General features: G+C 38.3%; 1 pseudogene; it reads right to left on the reverse strand.

Moving 5' to 3' along the window:
- Positions 1-22,261, reverse strand: part of LOC113592353 — a 29,371-nt pseudogene that overhangs the window by 1,815 nt on the left and 5,295 nt on the right.

A 22,261-nucleotide genomic window follows, 5' to 3' on the forward strand; every position in this document is an offset into this window, starting at 1 on the left:
TAAGGGACTGCAAAGGATTGGGACTAAACAGCTGTGTAGCCTTAAGAAAACCACTTGTCAGTGAGGCTAACCGGCAAAAACGGCTTCAATTTGCTAGGGAGCATAAAGATTGGACTCTGGAACAATGGAAGAAGGTCATGTGATCTGATGAGTCCAGATTTACCCTGTTCCAGAGTGATGGGTGCATCAGGGTAAGAAGAGAGGCAGCTGAAGTGATGCACCCATCATGCTTGGTGCCTGCCTTACAAGCCTGTGGGGGCAGTGCTATGATCTGGGGTTGCTGCAGTTGGTCAGGTCTAGGTTCAGCAATGTTATGTGCCCAAAGTATAAGGTCAGCTGACTACCTGAATATACTGAATGACCAGGTTATTCCATCAATGGATTTTTTCTTCCCTGATGGCACGGGCATATTCCAAGATGACAATGCCAGGATTCATCAGGCTCAAATTGTGAAAAAGTGGGTCAGGGAGCATGAGACATAATTTTAACACATGGATTGGCCACCACAGAGTCCAGACCTGAACCCCATTGAGAATCTTTGGGATGTGCTGGAGAAGACTTTGCGCAGTGTTCCAAATCTCCCATCATCAATACAAGATCTTAGGGAAAAATTAATGCAACTCTGGACAGAAATAAATGTTGTGACATTGCAGAAGCCTGTGGAAATGATACCACAGCGAATGCATCCCGTAATCAAAGCTAAAGGCAGTCCAATGAAATAATGTGTGTGACCTTTTTTTGGCCAGGCAGTGTATATAGTAAAGTACATATTAAATATGGAAAAGTATATTAAAATACGTTTATGCTTGCATACACACTTTGTATACGTACTACTTTGACTGTCACCAGTTCAAAACTCACCTACTTGAGGACTGTGATGGAAAGAACTGAAAGAGAGGAAAAGAAAAGGAAGATTTGCTGACATAATTTAACAGTGAAATACCATACACTGAAAGCTTTTCGGTAAAGCACCAGTAATGATTAAACTTATGATGTCTGAAATCTGATGTGATCGTATAGAATGTTAAAAAACGACAGGAAAAGATAAAAGGGAAAAGTATGAGGTTAATGACTCTTTCTTATTTTGATCTGTTTTTTCAAATGTTCCTTAATCAGTCGTCTCTCTCTCCCTTCCCATAACCCCCACACACTCACCCCCCCCCCCCTTTCTGTCTCTCTCACTCACTCATTTACCCACCAACCTACCTCACTTACTCACCTTTTTAGTGCATTCTGAGAACTTGGAGAACATACATTCAGAACACTCAGTCTCCCATGGTGATGTACGGAGCAGTTCCACTGGAGGCTGCTAGCCATTACAGAATTGTGGAATGTAGAGAGGAATACACTGATCCCTTGGCCTATCACCTCTGAGAGAGAAACGTAAGAGAACTCCTTCATTAACTAGACTACATGAAGTTATTAATGTCCATTAAAAAAGATATAGATAAAAAGCATAGTCTTAAAGTAGTTTGAAAAAGTAAAAATTACTTTTTTTACTCTAGGTGAGCATTGCTCCAATGAACATAATATACGTTACATATACTGTATATTATGGTGATCATGATATACATGATAGACATATATTATGGTGTTCCTCTGGGTTCCGTGCCCTTTGAGATAGATTTTTATCTTTGAAAGGTGCTATATAAATAAATAACTAAATAACTAACTAAATAAATAAATAAATAAAGGTGAATTTAGGTAAAGCTATGACCTAGCTCTTTAAGCTAAAAGGTACCATCTCTAAAGAATTTTCGATGTAGTTACCTTGTCACGGAACGCTCGTCTCCCGCGAGTCACGTGGTTCGGCCCGCCACGTGCCGTGGGAGGACTGTCTTGTCTGTAACCACACCTGCACACACCTGCACACACCTGTACCTCGTTCGGCTTTATGTATATAAGCCCGTGTTAAAGTATGCAGGGTGTTGGTTATTGTCGGCATAATGTCTAAATGTAACGTGCTTCTGTTTGATGTATTCTTGTGTATCGTGTTTGTTTAGCGTTAACCGCTTCATGTTTCTTGTCTGTGATAAGTGTGAGTGCCTTTGTGTCTTTAAATGTTAATAAATGTTCGTCCCAGTTGGAGGAGTCTGTGCGTCCTGCCCCTCACCCTACGGCACTCGGGCCATCGCACGTTACATACCTAGCAATAGTTACCTAGTTGCTACTTAGTTGTAGCTGAATCCAAATTCTGTTAGAAATCATTCTTGTTATAAAAAATAGTTCCTTTATGTAGAAATCAAGGTAAATATTGGTAGTTCGGGTTGATTAGTTCGATGTTGTAGTGTTCTCCGATCTTAGCATTTCGGTCGCAGAAGTATCATCACCAGACGAGGTGATGCTCAAGCAAATACAAGACACACAAGAGAATTCTTGGAAGCATGGTACTCTATGAATAAGTCGCTGAACAAGCACATTGAACTAGACCATATTTCCCATTACAGAAGAGGGACATGAGCGGCCAAAAGAGGGCCAACCAGGAAACCCGACCAGAAGACCATGAGACAGTCAGAATGGCAACCCAACCAATTAATCAAGGTTGGACACAAGAACCAGAGCAAACATTGACACATGGGTCAGAGCGCAATACTCAATCAATCAACCAATCAATACTCAGCCCAATGAGAGAAATGCAGCCCGGCTGCCCTATATGACAACCAGCATTTAGCAAACCCACCAACCAGTGCACGGCCAGAAGATGATGGGCCAGATCAGGGCACTACATTAAATCAAGTAACCAATTAGAGACCAGCCTACAACCTACGACCCAGACCTGGCTTTAAGCCCAGTTGATCACCCAATCAACGTCCAGAAAAACAACCAACGGCATTCATGGATAAAACAAGGTTCCATGAACAAACAGATATTATGACAAAAACTCACGGACCATAGTATTGACGCTCGCACTGAAGATGTCACCTCGTCTGGTGATGAAACATCTGCAACCGAAATGCCAAGATCGGAGAACACTACAACATCGAGTTCCTTTATGTCATAAGATGTATCTGTTAAAAAATCAGTTTTCATTGATCTCACTGATAATGAGACACCTTTAAGAATCCAGCATGGCAAGACAGGGCTTCCTGAAGTAAGAACTAACCGCACAAGCTGGATCTTGGTAGCCTGTTGTATATACAGTATCAGTAGCCTGTAGTGTATAAAGCATTTTAACTCAGTTGTAGAGCCTGTTACCATTGAGAACACTTTCATAAAACTATGTGTTGAAATGTGGTCTATTGTTATTTTTTGTAATACAAGTTAAAGATTTAAAGCTTTGGTAAGTCCTAGCTTTCTGCAGAACGACTATTATGTATATGCTTGTGACTTATGTAACTATTATGTATATCTTGTCACACTCTACAAACAACAGAATAGAAAATTGTAGGCAGCAGTAGCAGAGCTACCTGGGTCATGTCCAGCCAGGCCCCAGCAGCTCAAAGATGGTCATCTCTTTAGGGGACAGGTGTCCTCTCAGGAAGTCCACCGCATCTCGAGACAAGTGAGGAGAGATGACTGAGCGAGGCAACTCAGGACTACCACAACTCTGCAGGACCTACAACAACAATGTGTGTGTGTATGTGTGTTTATGTATTTTTGTATTTACAAATGTGCATTCTCATTGCTTACCAACTCAAGGGGTCCAAAGAGGAGGTGGATGAGTTCTGAAGCACTGGGATTCTGAATGTGCTTTTCCAGTTTGGCCTGTAGGGAGAGCACAGAATATATGTAGCACAGATGTCAAGCACTACTGTTATCTGCTCTCTTTTAGAATGTCACTCTTGAGTTTTTTTGTTTGTTTGCTTTGTTTATTACTAACTAATGCAGTCTGTATATCCTGTCAGTGTTTGGTAGTTAAAAAACAATAAACAAATGTTTGAAAGAAAGAGATTGTTAGTTGAGTGTGTCAGTGTAGCAGGGCAAATGACTGCATGATGTATGCTGGAGGCTATAGGAGGACCTCACCAGAAGGTTGAAGGACAGCTTTAGTTTCTGGATACTGTTAATGAACTCTGCCTCAGATGGAGTTATGGCTCTCAGAGTTAACATATCCTCTGGACATAACCACAAAACCGACATTAACAATATTACACACACAAACACAACAAACATATGAAAATGAACTGTAATGAATGCAAATGTGACTTATAAATCTTTTGTCATGTTGCGTTACAGATTAAAGTGGCTTCTTCTTAAGAAAGATGGCCTCAGTCGAACTGTATTTACTCATATTATATGTATCTCAAAATTGCCAACTTGTGCATGCACTCTAGGCAAACAATATTTTTCAAATTTTATAAACTGTTTTTTGTAAGAAACACAGTACTGAGACAGTTTGGTTGAGAATTTTAAATTGTAATGTTTGCTGATTCTGGGCAGGCTTCCATAATAGTATTGTTGATTTTAGTGCAGCCTTTGACACTGTTAATCACGGTATCTTCCTGAACATGCTTAGTCAGCCTGTTGGTATATTGGGAACTTTTCTAAGTTGGTTTGACTCTTATTTCTCCAACAGAACAGAAGTGTTTGGTGTCACGTGGAGATTCTATTGCTGTGTGTGCCATATGCTTGTTCCCTGTTTAATTTTAGTTTTTATGCTTCCTTTGGAGTTTTAATCCTGTGTTTATTATTTCTATGCAAATGATTCACAGCTGCACCTCTCTGTTTAATGCAATGCCTTCAGCCTTCATCTAATGGAGCGTATTATACAGAGATGTTTACATGTCAGGTCTTGAGTTTCTGGAGAGACTCTGAGACGAGTCTCAAGTCCCCTTAGAAATTTTGTGTTTAGTCTCATTATTTATAGTTTATAGTCTCATTTATTTATAGGTTGCTATTTATGAGGTGCATTCTCAATCGCAAAGCCATGGAACATTGCCTGAAACCTAATGTTAAATTTATGCTGGTCTACAAACTAACAGTAGCTAACATAAAAATGGAAGTAGGACAATGGAGCTACAAAAGCTAGAAACTGCTTAAAATGGCATGCAGCTTACTAGAACAAGCATGTATTAGCTAGTTAGGATGTTTACTGTCTGTACCAAACTTTGGGTGCATTTCTCCAGTATCCTTTATACTAATGCTGGTGTAACACTTCAATTGTCTTTCTCATTCAAAGATTTTGTACCCGAAGATGATGGCTCATTGTATGCATCTTATCTCAAACAAGTCTAATGTCAACTGAACTAGAATGCTCTGACCTTACAAAGTAAAATATGGTGTCCCACAAGGGACAGTATTGGGTTGCTTATGATTTTCATTATATATGGTACTGTTAGGTACAATTATTTGTAAGCATAGCATTACCTTCCACTGTTACATGTACAATACTCAGCTATATAAATCTGTTAATCTTGTGATTCATATACACTTAATAAAATTGAGGATTATGTAAAGGAAACAAAAAAATGCATGTCAACTAACTTTCTCCTTCTGAATTAAGGTAAGTTTCAGGTGTTATTGTTCAGACCCAAGGCTGCAAGAGGCAAATTATCTAATATTCTTCTGAACCTTGATGGTTTTTCACCAAACACTGAAAACTATTTTTAAAAATGTTAGGTATTATTATTGACTCTGATTTCTCATATGACACTCACATATGTAATGACTGACTATAATTTTTTCATAAGGTACAGAGAAATTAGTCCATTATTGCAATGGTGTTATAATTAGATGCTCTAAAAAGTCATTGAATAAACTCCAACTTGTATAGAATGCGGCACCCAGAGTCATTACAAGCACTATATAATTTAACTAAAGTCTTTTTCTTTCAGCTCTGCACTGGCTCCCAGTTAAGTTTCAAACAAACTTTAAAATACTCTTGCTGCTGTATAAAGGAAGCAGCTAACAGCTATCTTTTAACAGATGTTTTGGGTGTTGGAAGAAAGCTAGTATTTCTGTTTGTGTCATAGCCTATGTTCTGGAACAAATATATTGTGCTGCTACTTTTGGTTGCAACTGATTTTCACATATTTTATATTTTACATTCATTTATTCCACATCTGGCTTTTCAAATCCATAGCCTACCTGTTCATACAAATTCCATATCAGTCACGGTTCCCCCTGTATCCTTGTTTTTATTTTAGTTTTGTTTCTGTCTATACCCATGTCTCATGTTTTGTTACACTTCACTGTTTGAACCTGTGTCTCTTTTCCCCCAACTGATCTGTGAACCTCTTGTTGTCAGCAATTGTAATCAACTCCATATTTCATTTTGTATCTCTGTTTCTTTATTTTACTATAAAGAAAAGCACCTAGCATTACACTAGAATAGACCTGCTCACTGGTGACAAAGCATCTAAATTAATGCCAGAAAATAGTTGAAATGATGCTGCTATTTCCATCCACCCACTCCATGTAAACTGAAGCCAATAAGTGACCGTGCATTGTCTTCTCCTTGATATGACTGCTGATTCAAATGCCATTTTAAAGAAACAGTTTAAAACTAATTTATATATCTTTATGACCACCGTTCATGAGTGGTGATCATGAGTATTGGGTCTTTTGTGTTTTTTGGGCTTTTATTGTGATTTATTTATTGTTTTGGTCTTCCTTTTGTATTTTAGTAATTTATTTATTCTTGTTTTCATTTATTGTGCAACATTTTATTGTACAACACTTTGTACCTTTGTCTTAGAAAAGTTATGTATAGATACATTTTATTTTATTTTTTTGATAATGGAGCAGACCAGTGGTTGCATGAGGGCGAATGGAAGATGAATGGAAGGTAATACCTGCAGCCTTCTGCAGCTGTACCACAAAGATCTCAATGTCATCCAGGGCACAGTTTAGGATTTGCTAAACAAAACACACACACACACATACTCTCTCTCTCTCTCTCTCTCTCTCTCTATAAGGAGAGAGACTGCAATTACATCATTATGCCAAAAGCCTGATTCCTGATCTTAGCAAGATTCTTCTGGGTATAAGCTCTGTGCATGTATGTGTGCATTTGTGTGTACATGTGTGTGGGTTCGTGTTACTGTGTCTGTGTCCTCCTTCTGATGTTAGTCAATGAAAGAAGCACTCACCACATCCTTCTCAGTGTGCTGGGCAAGTTGCTCATGGGATTCTGTGTCCTGCTGTGCTAAACCTTCCCTCTCTACACCTAACAGACAAACACACAGATGGAGATGTAGTTTAAAGTATTGTGTGTATACTATGACACTGTGTTTGTGTGTCATAGTATACACACAGTACTTTGTGTGTGTTCTATTGTCTATTGCTAAAATGTGACCTTTGAGCCCAGGGGTAGGACCTTTATGCTCTGAGGGGGGAATGATTGTCTTACGCTGCTGCTTCATGTTCTCTTGAATCATCCTGTGGGATGAGTGTGTGTGAGTGTGCGCAGTTTCTGCAGGACTTACATGCAGTACTTTTGTACAAAGTTAAACTAGAGCTCTCCACTTTAAAACACCAGTTTATGAGCAACAGTACTGATCTATGACACTCAAAAAGAAATCACAGGACATTTCAGAACTCTTTAATACCTCGGCATCCTACTTAAATTATCCTTCCATAGGCACATATACTGCATGGCTTCTCTCCCTAGCCAGACAGTGGATCATGGTGGAGGAAGGTAACAGAGCTGGAAGACAAGCTTAGCCTTTTTGCTCACCCCTCAGCCCTTAAGATCAAACTTTACACTCTGAACCAGAGACTCACTTCAGTGTCTGAGGTCTCATCTTCTTGCCATGTTTATTGTCTCCAAGAGCACTGGCAATGTCAGCATGCACAATATCAGCCTGAAACAAATGTACACAAACACAGGCACACCCACCCACCCAAACAACCACAAAACCACACAGTTCACACTGCATGCATAAACAGAGCTTATTTTTACACATAAGCAGAGCTTATTTTTACACATAATTCATAATTACGCCTGACACAGCTTATGGGAGTACTATGGGATGGGTGTTGAAATTCTTTGATGGTGGTGCTTTAACTGCATCAGATTTGAATAGTTAGAATCAACTATAATCGATTACAATAATATTCCCTATATTATGCTCTCATTTTTTTCGGCCAAAATAACATTTTTAATTGGTCAATTTAAAAATCCACTAGGTCCAGATACCCAAACTGGTCCTGGCACACCAACAGTGCAGGCTTGTGTGTCAAGACAGGAAGTATGCAATTTATAGCCAATGTTAATTCTACAGAATCTGAAGCACCAAAATGATTGGAATGAACATAACCATGGTGAAACCTGAGACTTCATGAAAAATTTAAATCTTTCCAGAAAGAACTGTAATCAGTTCAAATTATGTTGAGGTCAGAACTAAATACCCATATTCTATGTGTTAAAATGACATCATCATCTTTATACTATATGCTTATATGAGTAGCTATATGTAAATGAATGTGTGCTTATATGCACATTAGTGTGTAATTTGCATACACTGAAACACATTTACATCAAGAGTTCTCAATAGATGGAGCCTGGCCGAGGTCCAAACCTAAATTAATTTTATTGTGGACAAGATATGAAAAAAAAAATTTAAATAAAAAAAACCACTCTATTTGCATCCAAGAGGTGATACAACCATAATGGACATCAAAATACACATCCACCATGGACATCAAAATACACATCCTTCACGGACATCATCTCCAAAATACACATCCATCATGGACATAAAAATACACATCCGCCGTGGACATAAAATTCCCATTTTTTGATAGTAAGGTGTGAGGTGAGGTTCTCCTACCGCCCACTATCCTTTCGGTATATACTCATGCACCTGCAATAACGCTGGATCATTGTTATTCAGTGGATAATTATCAGTGTTATTCATTGGACAAATGTTTAGCAACATTAGCATAATGTGTAAGTAATTACAGATTTACAAACCATTGTCATGAAATGGAAACCATTTGTAATTTATTTTATGAGAACAAATTATACAAACATTTGTTGCATTTGGTGCCCCCATCCCACTAGTAATATTATTTAATCCCTCTCACCTGTAGAGATCAACCAATCCCTCTGAATTATTTTTTTCAGTTTTATTTTGAAAACTCTGATTTACATTTTTTTTTAGCATTTTATTGCATGCAACACCTGTGTATGCATGTGTGTGTGTGTGTGTGTGTGTGTGTGTGTGTGTGCTTGTGTGTATGTCTCACCGCCACATCATCACAATAGAAGAAGTGTATGTTGAGTTTGTGTTGTTCTGTGTCCTGACAGACCAGCAAGACCACAGAGGGATAGCGAGTCTTATTCAGAACTGTCTGACTGTGATGCACTGTGGAGAGTGGGAAATTCTCCAGCTCCTCCTGTTATTCAGGGAGAGAGAGATTAAATTGTTAAATGAGGTAAACGCAGTCCAGCAAAGGCAGAGCAGTAAAGAAACATAATACAGCAACAAAGGCTCATAGAGATAGTGAAAACAATAGCTCAGAGTGGAATATCTGAGAAAAACAGGTTGTTAAAGATGGTTTCTCTAAACTGATGACAGAGAGGGATGTCTTTGAGTATAGGCAATCAGATCACTCTCATACTGACTGACTGTCACGGATGGTCCTGGTAATCCTAACTATCACCTGAGAAGTACTGATTTGTGAGGATATCATCTGTCTTTAATTTAAGGACTCTGCATTGAAGCCTCATTTGTGAAGTCTTGTTTGGTTAGCTAGCAGTCCTGAGCCATGTTTGTTCTCCAAGTGTTTCTGTGTCTTCTGGTATTTTTCAACCTGAATTTGTTTTGTGTCTGTGGATTTGCCCTCTCAGATTCTGTTTGCCTTAGTGTAGTTTGTAATTTCACAATATACCTGCATTTGAATTCCACCTACCTTTTCCAATTTTTACACTGGTATAGAAATCAATTCGCAATAGTGCTAATCACAGCAGAATAAATGACCATAAAACACAAGGACCAATATAAACACCCCATTCATCAGATTCAGAAACCATGCTATCATCAAATTCAGAAACCATGCAATTTGCTAATAATTATTGCTGCATTGTTGCGCACTTGATGAACTATGATTTATGTTTGTGTGGCACACACACACACATATCCATGGACACATGAAGCACTCACCATAGTGTCACAGTCCAGAAGTGTGATAGCCTTGTTGCTGACCTGCAGAAGCATCTCCTGGATCCAAATTTTGTCTTTAGTGTCCAGGAGAATCAGCTTCTTCACTGTATTGTCACTTAATTTGCCACCAGGCTTTGACATGCATGTTTGAAAAATCTTGTAAGTCACAGCTGGTTTGAATGCTCACGCTACAAAAAGGGACTGTTTGTTTCCAGCTAGGCACTTACAAAGCTGTTACCAAGAAATCACAGTATATCTGTTCTTGTGCTAATTACTCTAGTACTTTTATCACTCTTTATATCTTGGTCATCATTATAATGCACTAGTCATGTGGAATTATTATTGTTTCTTGTTATGCATCTAAGCAAGTTTAAAACAAATTTAAACTCTGTATGAACCTGTTAATACTGCATACATTAATATGTGAAACCAAAACCAGAATTGATGAAAATTAAATTTCCACACATTTCCCCTTGTCAGGGAAGCACCTGTCATGCACACTTCTTACCACCAGAGGTCCTCGTCCTCTGTGTACTAGTGATCTCTATGGTGACTCATCACAATCACCTGTGTCCTATCAGCCTTATCACCACACTATATATAATGCTTCCAGTGAGTCCTATTATTTGTGAAAGTATTGCCAGCAGTCCCTGCCTGCATACAAAGCCTATTATTACTACTGCCTATTTGGATGTTGACTTCTAGCCAGTCTTCTGTTTTTGTGAATGTTGCCTTAAAACTTGCCTGCACCATTGCATCTCTGTTTACTGGTTTCCAATGTTTTCTGTAAAGTTCCTGCACATGGATCCTAACTCTGTATCTGAGTCTGCATCTTCGCACCCTTTTGTGGGTATTTCAGCCACATACATGATGCCAGAGCAAAATTTAGATCATAGAAGACACCATCATCAAAGAAATCCTTGGGCAGAAACAGGAGACATTTTACTTTTATGCCAGAAAGAATAAAGAGAAAACAAATTTGCTTCAGAATAAGTATGAATAAATGAGAGTGGGGCCAGGGATAGAAAAAACTGACTGCAAATGATGGTCAGTGGAACACAGACAGTCCTTAGAATAGTATGACCAACAATACTGACCACTGGAGATGTCATGAGAGAGAAGGGTATTCTTAAGTACTCATGAACCATTTCTAAAAGGGATATAACAAGAATGTAATTTTTCAATTTCAGATGTTGTAGGGGGAACACCACCTTCCCATGAAACCTGAGTCCAGCCAGTTAGCAAAAGCATCTGTTAATGTTTTGAGGTCTGGAGGGACTGTACAGAGTTTGCCTGCCATTACTAAAAGAATGGTTATACACTGTCTTCCGTGCCATCAAATTCCATTGCGACCAGCAAGGTTTCTTCAGGAACTGTAAAACATAACTTGGTAAGTAACCACTGTGAATTTTTTTCTCATACTCTGTAAACCTGCTAGTATATGTGTGCCTGGGACAATGTGAAGGAGAGATGCTTAATTAGCAAGATCTTATCAAAATGCCTATGGATAGTGTTACCGCCATGCCTGACCCATATCTAAGGTTAAACTCTGACAGAGCAGTATTTATTCAAATCGTCCTCCATAATTGATCAAAAAACCCTGATCTTTCAGAGTGCCAGAGGGTTTTGTGTTACCTACATGCATTAAACATCCAATTGAACCACACACCCACGTATCTGCATGTCCGATCACAGTGTACACTAACACTGGAGAGTTTTCAATGGGCTGTGAAAGAAGACTAGGGCTCATTCAGAGCATAAAGGTCCAAGCCAAGCACACGAAAAGAAGCAGGCATGAGCCAGACGAGAGCAAGAGCCATGAAGTGGAACAGTTAAAGGGAGCTCTTGTCCCAGAAGAACACTGCTATCAGTGCCAGTTAGCATTACATGCCTTACAAGTGAAATAAAAGTACTTTCAATCACTGCATCGACTCTGAATTCATGCAGCAGGAAGCCTAGCCACGGCTTTTAGATCACGACACTGACATGTACTTTTTGTATTTTTTAACTTAAATTCTCACTTATAGGAAAAAGTTAATCATCAGTTCAGAGAGCACGAATGAGCAGTAGCCCTTTAGAAACAGATAAATAGCCTGTAAGCCGAATCATGAAATCAATGCTCTGGTGTGCAGGTCTCTAAAGCTGCATGAAACAGCACACAGTAGTGATTCTCTGATATTGAAGTGCATGTGTAAGCATGGAAACCTGATACTAGAGAAGCTGTTTGTGAGTGAGAGAACACTGAGCATGTATACGCATTAGTGCATGAGTGGCAGGAGAGAATAAGAGCAAGGGGAAGGGGGCTGCACAGTTAAAAAATAGATCAACAGAAGGAAAGACACAGGGAGAGAGGAACAGAGCAGTTCAAGCTTCTTGTGGATACCAAAAATCACAAAAATGTTTACAAGCTGTCTCTGGCATCTATTCCGTCAAAACCCAAAACATGCCATAGTAAACATAACCTTTTTGTTAGTCTGCCAATATTATATGTATTGCACCACTGTGATGCATGTATAGTGATAGATGACATATGTTGCCAAAAATAGCAAAGAGCCTTGACAATACAATTTCACTGAAAGTGCCCACAGAGTGAGTCAGTTATGTCTGATCATGTTTGATAAATGTGCCAATGGTTTGATTGTAACTACTATACAGCAGTGCTATACAAAAAACTAAAATCGGCTCAAACATTAATTTGCCACTTAAAGTCCACACAGTTACTGGAAAGAGCAGGCACTACACCTCCATGCTACAGTTTAGCAAGAAAATGAAAGGGCAGGAGAGGTAAGTGCCTCACCTGGACATGGTGCTGTGAAGTTTCCTGTATTATCAAATTTGAGTTGAAGTATTTCTTGCTCTGATTGGGGAATAAAAACGGTTATAGAGTTACAGAACAACACATAGCACTGTGAATGCAAGTGTTATCATCCAGTAAATTACTAGAACTTGCAAAACCTAAGTGAGTAGGACAACGATACGAGCCAAAACAACATTAGACTATGTAAACCACAAAATCCCTCGTATAAGTAAACAATCCTGGAGAATAAATAGAGCAGAGCTTACACACACATACAAACTAACTTCAGTACCACATTTTGATGTGATAGAGGGAAGATATATGAGGCATGTCAATTGTACTAAAAGCTAAAGGTAAAAAACATAGCCACACATACACACAACGGAAAGTAAACAGGTCATACACAGCTGGGAGTTATTCCAGAAAATGGGTTTAGCAATTAACCAAGATCTGTGCATTTAAACTCAGTGTGTGGAAACAGGGTTGTAAGTTCCAAAAATCAGGCTGAGAATAAGTGTAGGTTAGTTGCTATGGCAACAAATGCTGTTCCAGTGCAACTCTAGATTCAGCCATTATTCTGTCTTTAACAGAGAGTGATGAACATAACATACAGCATTTCTTTTTTGCCAGTGTGGTTTATTCAAAAAGCAGGCTCAAATATTTTCTTGGGCATAATTCTGTGAAAGTCAACAAGATCTCCATGTAATTAAAATTTTTTAAGTAGACTTTAAAAAAGATGTGTGAGTTGTTCGTTTAACACGAACATTTAACATGAATCCCCACTCCTATTACTGCTCTGTGAGTAGTAAATGCATGTGAATACTATATCCATGCTGTTCATGTGCAGATTTTCCTATAATTCTATACTGTATTTCACACTATATTTGCTTTTCTCCACTATCAATAGCAGTTAATAATAACAACAACAACAACAATAATAATAATAATAATTGGATGTGTGATACATATTAGTCTACAAATCTGCATAAGGCATGTCACTTTGTCATTGTATTATAATCCTATTTTCCTTCCCACGTGATCAAGACAGATGGTTTCCTACTTGGAGACAGAGGGTATCCCTGCCTGCTGTCTCTCATGACACCACATATTGACCCTGCTACAGGAGTGTAGCCAGGACTGAAATAGAAACATAGGCCCAGCCAAGTTCCAGTGTATGAGGGGACTCTGAGTGGTCTCCCCTGCAAAGTCATGACACTTTATTGTGGCTTGTTTGGTACTACAGACACCGCACCACAATGACCAGAGGAAGCTCCACAACTGTGGTAAAGAGACAACACTGGCAATAAATTATTTCTCACTAAATGCTCAAAACCAACACCCGCACATATCTTTCAAAAGGCTGTAAGCCTAGACATTTCTTTATTGAATAGGGATTTTTTTTTTTTTCAAATTCTGTTTCATGGAAATATTTAATCTCCCTTGTTTTTCATGATTTTTACACATGGAGCTATAAAAATCATATATGACCCTATGTATTAATTGTGTTTTGTTTCTTATACATTAACATTTTTTCATATATTTTGGGTGCACAGTGCCTCTCAGGACTAGAGATTGGGTTTGTGTCCTTATATGGGTGGTGTTTGCATATTCTCCCTGTGTCTGCAAGGGTTTCCTCCGGGGTCTCCAGTTTCTTTCCACAGTCCAAAAACATGGAGGTTAGGTGAACTGGCTATCTCGAATAAAATTGTCCTGGTGTGTGTGTGTGCATGATTGCATGTGTCAGAATGTATAATAAAATTGTCCTAGTCTGAGTGTATGTGAATGAACGTGTGTTTGCACACCCAGTGGTGGATGGTACTGTGTCTTGGGTATTGTTCTCTCTCCCCTCCCTACACCCGATTCAGTCCCCCAGGGAGCTGAGGTTTCTGAATGAGAGTCTGCAGTTGGCTGCTGCTACTCACCAGCAGCATGTGGCTGTATGTAAAAGCTGTGTTAATTGTAAAGAAACCTTAGGTTCCTTGAAAGGTGCTATATAAATATAACTTCATTCATACATGCTACCTTTAATGCATTCATGACTTTGGACACATTGATCTTATGCTATGTGACTTGATGTAAGATGCTCAAAATCAGCATATGTAAATCCTGTGTAAATTTCCATTCTTCTTGTAATCTACAGAGTTAAACTCAACAGTAAGACCACTATATGAATACCACTACAGAAATGTATTAGCTATGAGTAAAAAAATCTCACCATTCCGAATTATGCTTAAAACCAAACTTTTTCTTTGCTGTCAACACTCTTTAATATACTCTTGGATTACATAGGTTTAAAATATGTATAGAAATATCTTAAAATAAAAAATCACAATTAATGCAAATAAAAATTAACCAGCCAAAGTTAGCTAGTTTGTCAAATTGTCACTGAAGCTTGAGAATTAAAATATTGTTCATGTTACATTAATTAAATAATGTGAAGGATATTCTGTAATTAGCTGAAAGAAAAATACGGTTATTAAATATCTCATTAAAGTACTGAACATGAAAACTGGTTAAGATGATTCATGTAAGGTTACATACATGCATACATAAAAGAATTTTCGTGTATCGTTACCTGATTGACAGCTAACCTAGCTATTTTTGTAGCTTACTAACTTTAAATGACAGATCTTTTGATAATTAAGTTAATAAGGTGTTTTTGTGATGATGAAATTATGAGTTTCATTCCAAAGATTGATGGCAATGAAGACACGTTTACTGATTATGGATAACCATAATATGGATTTTAAACAATGCTATGAGATAAATGTCCACTTTGGGACCAGAGCTGTTGTAAAAGTTAACTGAGTCAACACCACACAAGGTTGTTCTTTGAAAAAAATTACTACTTTAAAATTTGCAAACCCCAGCCCATGATCTAACCAGGTCAATATTAATGTCGACCTGCACAGCTAAACTTTCAACAGCTCTGTAGGGATTGTAAAGAACAAAAAAAAACAACGGAGTAATGGGCTTGGTGGACATTCATATTTAACAGAAAATGTTCACTCCAGACATATTCTCAAACTGTAGACCAGGGGTTCTCAAAGTTTAACACTGCCCTGGCATAATGGTCCAAAAGAAAACCAAACAATTTTTTATGTAAAATTGTTTGCATCAGGCACCTGCAGCTGCTTTGTCTCGAACTGATGATGCTTAATTTGCTTTGAGTTACTTCTGTGATATACTTTTATTTGTGCATATCTATTAAAGTTTATATGTTTATACTTTGAACATAATTGATCTATCAATTTGTATTTATACTAATTACTTTTTTTACTTATATTTAGTAAAATATAATATACTGTAATATGGTAGAACTTTCATTACACCTAAATAACTTCAAAGTCAGCAGAACATTTCATACGGTGATGAGTTTGCTGAAAAAGCCAGAACTGTCACATCACAATGAATTACAATCAACTGCTTATGAATGATTGACCATGGAGGGGGGAACACAAATCATATTACAAATCAATCTGTGTAACTGGTGAGTCCCTCCACTAGCTGGTAGATAGTGCTAAATAGTCTAAAGTGGTTGTATTTCACCAGAAAGGATTTCAACACCAGGATGTGTTTAGAGGAGTAATAGGTAGTTTTTACCACCAAAACATAGCACCGTATTTATGAAAGTGATTAATATTTTTGCATTTTAAAAAGTGCAACTCAGATGAGATGAAGAATAAAATTGCTTTGAAGTTCTCAATTGAAGCAGTTTATGTTCCATAGATCATGTCCCCCAAATGGAGGTGGCCATTTTAAAAAAAAGATTTGTCATATATCTGAAACATTTAGGCCAAGTGTTGGTATAATGGTTGTTTCGTAATGTGAATAAGAATCTTTGGAAAAATAACTTATTGCTGCTTTAAAAACCATTGCATGTAAAGGGGGATCATATCAAGTTTGATGAAGCATCTAGCGACACATAGGTACACGTGAAAGCAGAGGGATGTACTGTACTCAGTAGTATGGGGGTCACTGGCCCAAACAATGGGGAGGCAATTGTGCATTGTGTGTGTGTGTTTGTGTGTGTGTGTGTCTCTTTGTAAGTTCAAATGTACCTTAAAAATGCATTCTTTAATGTTGTTGACCTGTTGTTGTCTTTTAAGTACAGGTTCAGACACAGGCACTGTTTTAAAATTATAATTTTAGCACCAGCATTGGAAAACCCCAAACGATACTCAACCCTACTCTTTGCTAAAGGAGGTCCATGAGACACTGGTTTTGTCTGTTTATACTCTTAGACTGGCATTTATAAATTCATGTATTATGTATTTTGGATCTCTACCATCATAAAGAAAGAAGCTATTCTGAGAGGGAAGAAAGGCACAACTCTCAAAGCCTCTGTTATATATTTATATTACTCAAATGTACACAAACACACCCGCACACACCTTTTTCCCAGTGCATACTCATAACATCCAGGCAGGGATTGAGCTAAACTGTGTAAATTCTGACAGACACTCACATTAGTACATAGACACACATAGATTTTAAGAACATGAGACTCCTGTAAATGAGTGCCAGAATTACCAGGATACACAGCAGGAGTGTCTGGAATCAACTGTCACCATGACATTGCTGCTGATATTAACAAGTGATAAATCAATGATCAGAAATGATGATGTGACCCAGCATGAGGACCCCTGATGAGGGCCATGGGTGTGGCCATGATGGAAAAGACAGTTGTGGGACAGTGTCACGTGTAGGAATGCTCCCTGGAGGTAAAAGTATTGTGATGAAGAATGTCACTCTCAGAAGGGGAGGAAGGTTAAATGGATACTCTGGCTGCTATGCCAGGGAGCTGGCTCTTTGGTCTGGTGGTCAGAGCTCATGTTTACCTTCTGTTGGTCCTGGATTTGAGTCCCGGGTAGGGTGGCTGCCTTCAGCCTTCGTTACAATGTTTAAATAAGTAGACACCCATAAAGGGCAGACAGCAATATCTTAATACATAAAATATAGAGACCCACATAGCTTAATAGCCATAAAATATAGAAATCCACATTGCTTACCATATAGGGCCTTAGCACTGATTTTGCTGTCAGATCTGTCCACCCCACTGCAGGAAGAGGATGAGGAAAGACTATTTCTACTTAATTGCCCAAACTGATCTTTAATATGCAAGATACCTAAACACACTTTTCTCCAGCACTAAAACACTCTCAGGCTCTGATATATGAAATGGTGGCTTATAGATTTCTTAGAGTTTTAGCTAAGTGATGTGATACGACTATACCGGATAAGACTAAGATAATCTACAGGTCTTCACCACATATAGGAGCAAGACAGGGGGCAAGAAGAGACAGACAGAGAGAGATGTGTAGACAGAGAAAAAGAGAGAGAGAGACATCAAGTAAGTGATTAGTAAGTGATTCAGACTCACTTGGCCTGCCTCACTGGAGGTCCCACAAGATTTATGTTCCACCTGAGAGAGAGAAAGAAACAAAAAAGAGAAACCACCACATCAGGCTGAACCCACATCCAGGAAGTCTGGTCTCCAGGATCCTGCACACACCACGCTCCAGATTTGCCCTCCTCACACACATGCAACACAATTTCAATTAGGCATGGTCATCCCCTGGGTACTAATTTCCATCACCTCTTTGCCATGTCTTTTCAGATGAAGTACCAGGTGATTGAATGTATTCACTGTAGGTATTGAATGAATTTACTGTAATTATTGACCTCTGTGTTGAACCTGATAGTGGTTCCTGTTTGAATGATGATAGTGAGGTGCTGTCATTAGAACACAGTTGAATATAAACCTGTAGTGCAGTTTTTTGCTTTTTCTGTAATTGAGTAATTTACACATCCATAAAATTATGCTTCACATTAAAAACTCGACAAATCCATCTGAAAGCTCTATCAATACATGTATGAAAGCTGAATCTGTAATGTTTCAAGACCAGGCAGAATGCTTGAGGAGTGTAGGAAAATGTTTTAATGAAATAGACCAAAAACTGAAAGGAGCAATCAGGGCACAGAAGAGCATTGATACCACGAGGCAGATAAACATGAGCAGGAGGGACATCTGAGCCATAGTCAAAATCTTTCCAAAAATAATGAAACCAGAGAGTACTAGATAATCAGGCAAATGAATACAGAAGGACAATCAAAAAGACAAATGCCAATACCAGAAAAATGAAAGCATGAAAGGAAAATAGACTAAATCAATTACTATATGAGATCCATTGTGAAATCCATGTCTGAAAGTGATTTGAAAACAATAATAAATAAATGCTATTATGAGGATTGAGCTTTTTCTGACAGGACCAACAGCAAGGGATAGGGATATTTGATAGTGACTTTACTGAGACCACTATAATCTATAAAAGGACGTAGTCCTCCATCCTTAAAAATAAAGAAGAAACCAGCCGCCACAGGGGAAGTGGATGGACGTACAGTTATGTGCAAAATAATAGCAGTGTGTTTAAAACAACTGAGAAAAAGCTCAATCCTCATAATAGCATTTATTTCCATATACACAAAGGCACTGGGAGCACTGCAGATTCAATTCCAAATGAAAACATGAACGAAATATAAATTTTTTAACTGAAAATGAAGAAAAAAGAATAATAGGCTGTTAAAAAAAAATAGCACTATCTTCATTTTCATTTACAAACTCAAATATTTACAGTATTCAGTACCTGCAAACAGATATTCCAGCCCAAACTGACTGGACTACATTCCACAGTTCTTCTGCATTCTTGGGTTTTGCATCAAAAACAGCATTTTTGATGTCACTCCACAAATTCTCAATTGGATTGAGGTCTGGGGATTGGGCTGGCCACTTCATAACATCAATCTTGTTGGTCTGGAACCAGGATGTTGCCCACTTGCTTGTGTGTTTGGGGTCGTTGTCCTGCTGAAACACCCATTTCAAGGACATTTCTTCTTCTGCATAAGGGAACATGACCTCTTCCAGTATTTTGATATATTCGCATGCCTGGTATGCGATAAACGGGTCCGATTCCAAAGTATGAGAAACATCCCCAAACCATTATGCTTGCACCTCCATGTTTTACAGTCTTCACAGTGTACTGTGGCTTGAATTCAGTGTTTATGGGTCATCTCACAAACTGTCTGTGACCTTTAGACTCATTAAGAACAATCTTGCTCTCATCTGCCCATAGAATGTTGCGCCACTTCTCTTTACGCCAGTCAGTGTGTTCTTTGGCAAACTGTAAGCTTTTCAACATGTCTTTTTTTCAGCAGTGGTACTTTACAAGGGTTTCTTGCAAGTAGTTTGGCTTCACGTAAGCGTCTTCTGATAGTTGCAGTACTCACAGGTGACTGAAGATCTTCTTTGATTTCTCTGGAGCTGATCATTGGATGCTTCTTTGTCATTCTTGTTATTTTATGATCTACGTGGATGAGAGTATTTCTTTTCCTACCATGTGTTTCAGGTTTTATTTGGCATTTTAAAGTATTTGAGATCATTTTAGCTGAGCAGCAATCAGCCTCCTTGCGTGTTGGTATTAACAATGTGTGCTAATTAACAGATACATTAACAAGCAAAAACTTCATCACTCCTAATGAAGGAGGAACTCAGCTTTTGGCTCTTTTGAGGTCTTGATGTCCTTGCTTGCTGGTTTACCATTTCCACCACAGCTCAGAGAGGGTATGGGGAGAAGGGGTTTAGGGAGATTTAGAAGAGTAGTGAACAGAGGCCTACATTAGCACAAATGCTGGCTAAGTCATCAGATCTCAATACTATAAGCATAACCCAAAGACATCATCTGAATGTTTATGTTATAGATAATTAGAGTGAATTTGGTGCTAAGGACCATTTTGGACCAAAAGAAACAGGTAGAACAACTTCTTATTTAATACTTTTAAATGCCACTATTTTCAACACATATGCACACACAAATTCCTGCACAGATGTCTGCTAAATCAAAACCCACACTAACATGGCTCCTCTGAATGAACTCAGTTATCTGATGACAGCTTTAAGCTTGAACAACCACAAACATGTTGTCTCATGTCACGATTACACTAAGCTCCACTTTATTGACTCGAATTCTTTTTGCAAGCTTCAGTAAATGGATAAGAACACTGAGATTATGGCCATTTAAGTTTTGCAAATGAATAAGCCTTTAGAAGTGAATCAAACATGGAAGATTTGAGAGTCATAATTTCTGCCCTAATGTTAATGATGAACAGTGAATTTCACTGTTCTTGTGAAACAGGCTGAGAGGCAGACCAAGGGGAGGTTTTGCCCATACATTTCACCTGTTCACCAGGTATAATAATGGTACATCCCAGAAAGACTAGCGAGTACTACTATATGTGACCCTTTATGCCACTTAGAAATGATGCACTAGTAGAGGAGCAGAGCTTATCTTACTGCTTCTAGCTGTTATGCCTGTTTTCATGCTTTCTCTGTTCTTCTCTTCTCCTGTTCCCTGCTTGTTTTCTGAGTGGTCTCTCACCTCTGTCATGAAAAAAGGTTGTGTGCATTTACATGAATTTATATTTCATTTTAATATTGTCACATGCATTTTAAAGGATTCCTTTGAGACATAAAACTACATGTGAATTATATGATTTTGTTTTTCATAATCATTTCCTACTATCTAGATAGCACAAGCTTGCAAAATGAGCAGTTTACTGGTTATATTTATCATTTTTTAAGCCTGTTATCTAGCTAAATTACTAATATAACCAATGCCTTTGCTTCAGTGGTTTAATATGCGTTTTTGGGAGGTTAAATTTGTGGCTTGTCTTAAAATGTATGCGTTATCTTATGCATGGCTGACTTGCTTTTAAATACTAATGTGGGTCTACTGCTAACTCAATATAGTGAACAGAGAAACTGAAAGAAAATGTGTTAGCCATTCAAGCATTTGGAGTAGGAAACATAGTACCTGTTGTAAATTCGCATTGGTGCTAGTAATTCTGCTCAACAAGCCAAGTTAGCCATACTGTTTTATGTTTTTTTCTTATTGACTTTTTACATTCATTATAGTGAGACATGCAAATATTTACTGGTAGAAGAACTCCATTAAATTGGGTCTAGGGACCCTCCTTCTTACGGCACTTTTGTGTAACCATGGACAAAGTTGACCTCAACATTATAAAAAGGGCTTTACAGTCAGTTACAACCACAAAGAAATATATAGGACACAATCACGAGGGAAATTATTCTTACCAGAACATGAGATCTCCAGTCCAATTATATTGTTTATTTTGTATTTATACAACTCCTAGAAGAAACCAAAAACACCATTTCATCCACTAAACAATCTACTGAGATGCATCGGTGGAAACTTTGCTCTGAATGGTAACACTCATGATAACAGTAGCCAAGGTGACGTGGGTAGCCATGCTTGTCCATTCAGAAAACAATGAGACAACAACGGCATCAGCAGGCGCAACAGGGGAGTGTCTCGAGCGAAGGAAGAGGGAAGTG

The sequence above is a fragment of the Electrophorus electricus genome, chromosome 2, assembly GCF_013358815.1.
Source record: "Electrophorus electricus isolate fEleEle1 chromosome 2, fEleEle1.pri, whole genome shotgun sequence".
NCBI classification, from domain to species: Eukaryota; Metazoa; Chordata; class Actinopteri; order Gymnotiformes; family Gymnotidae; genus Electrophorus; species Electrophorus electricus.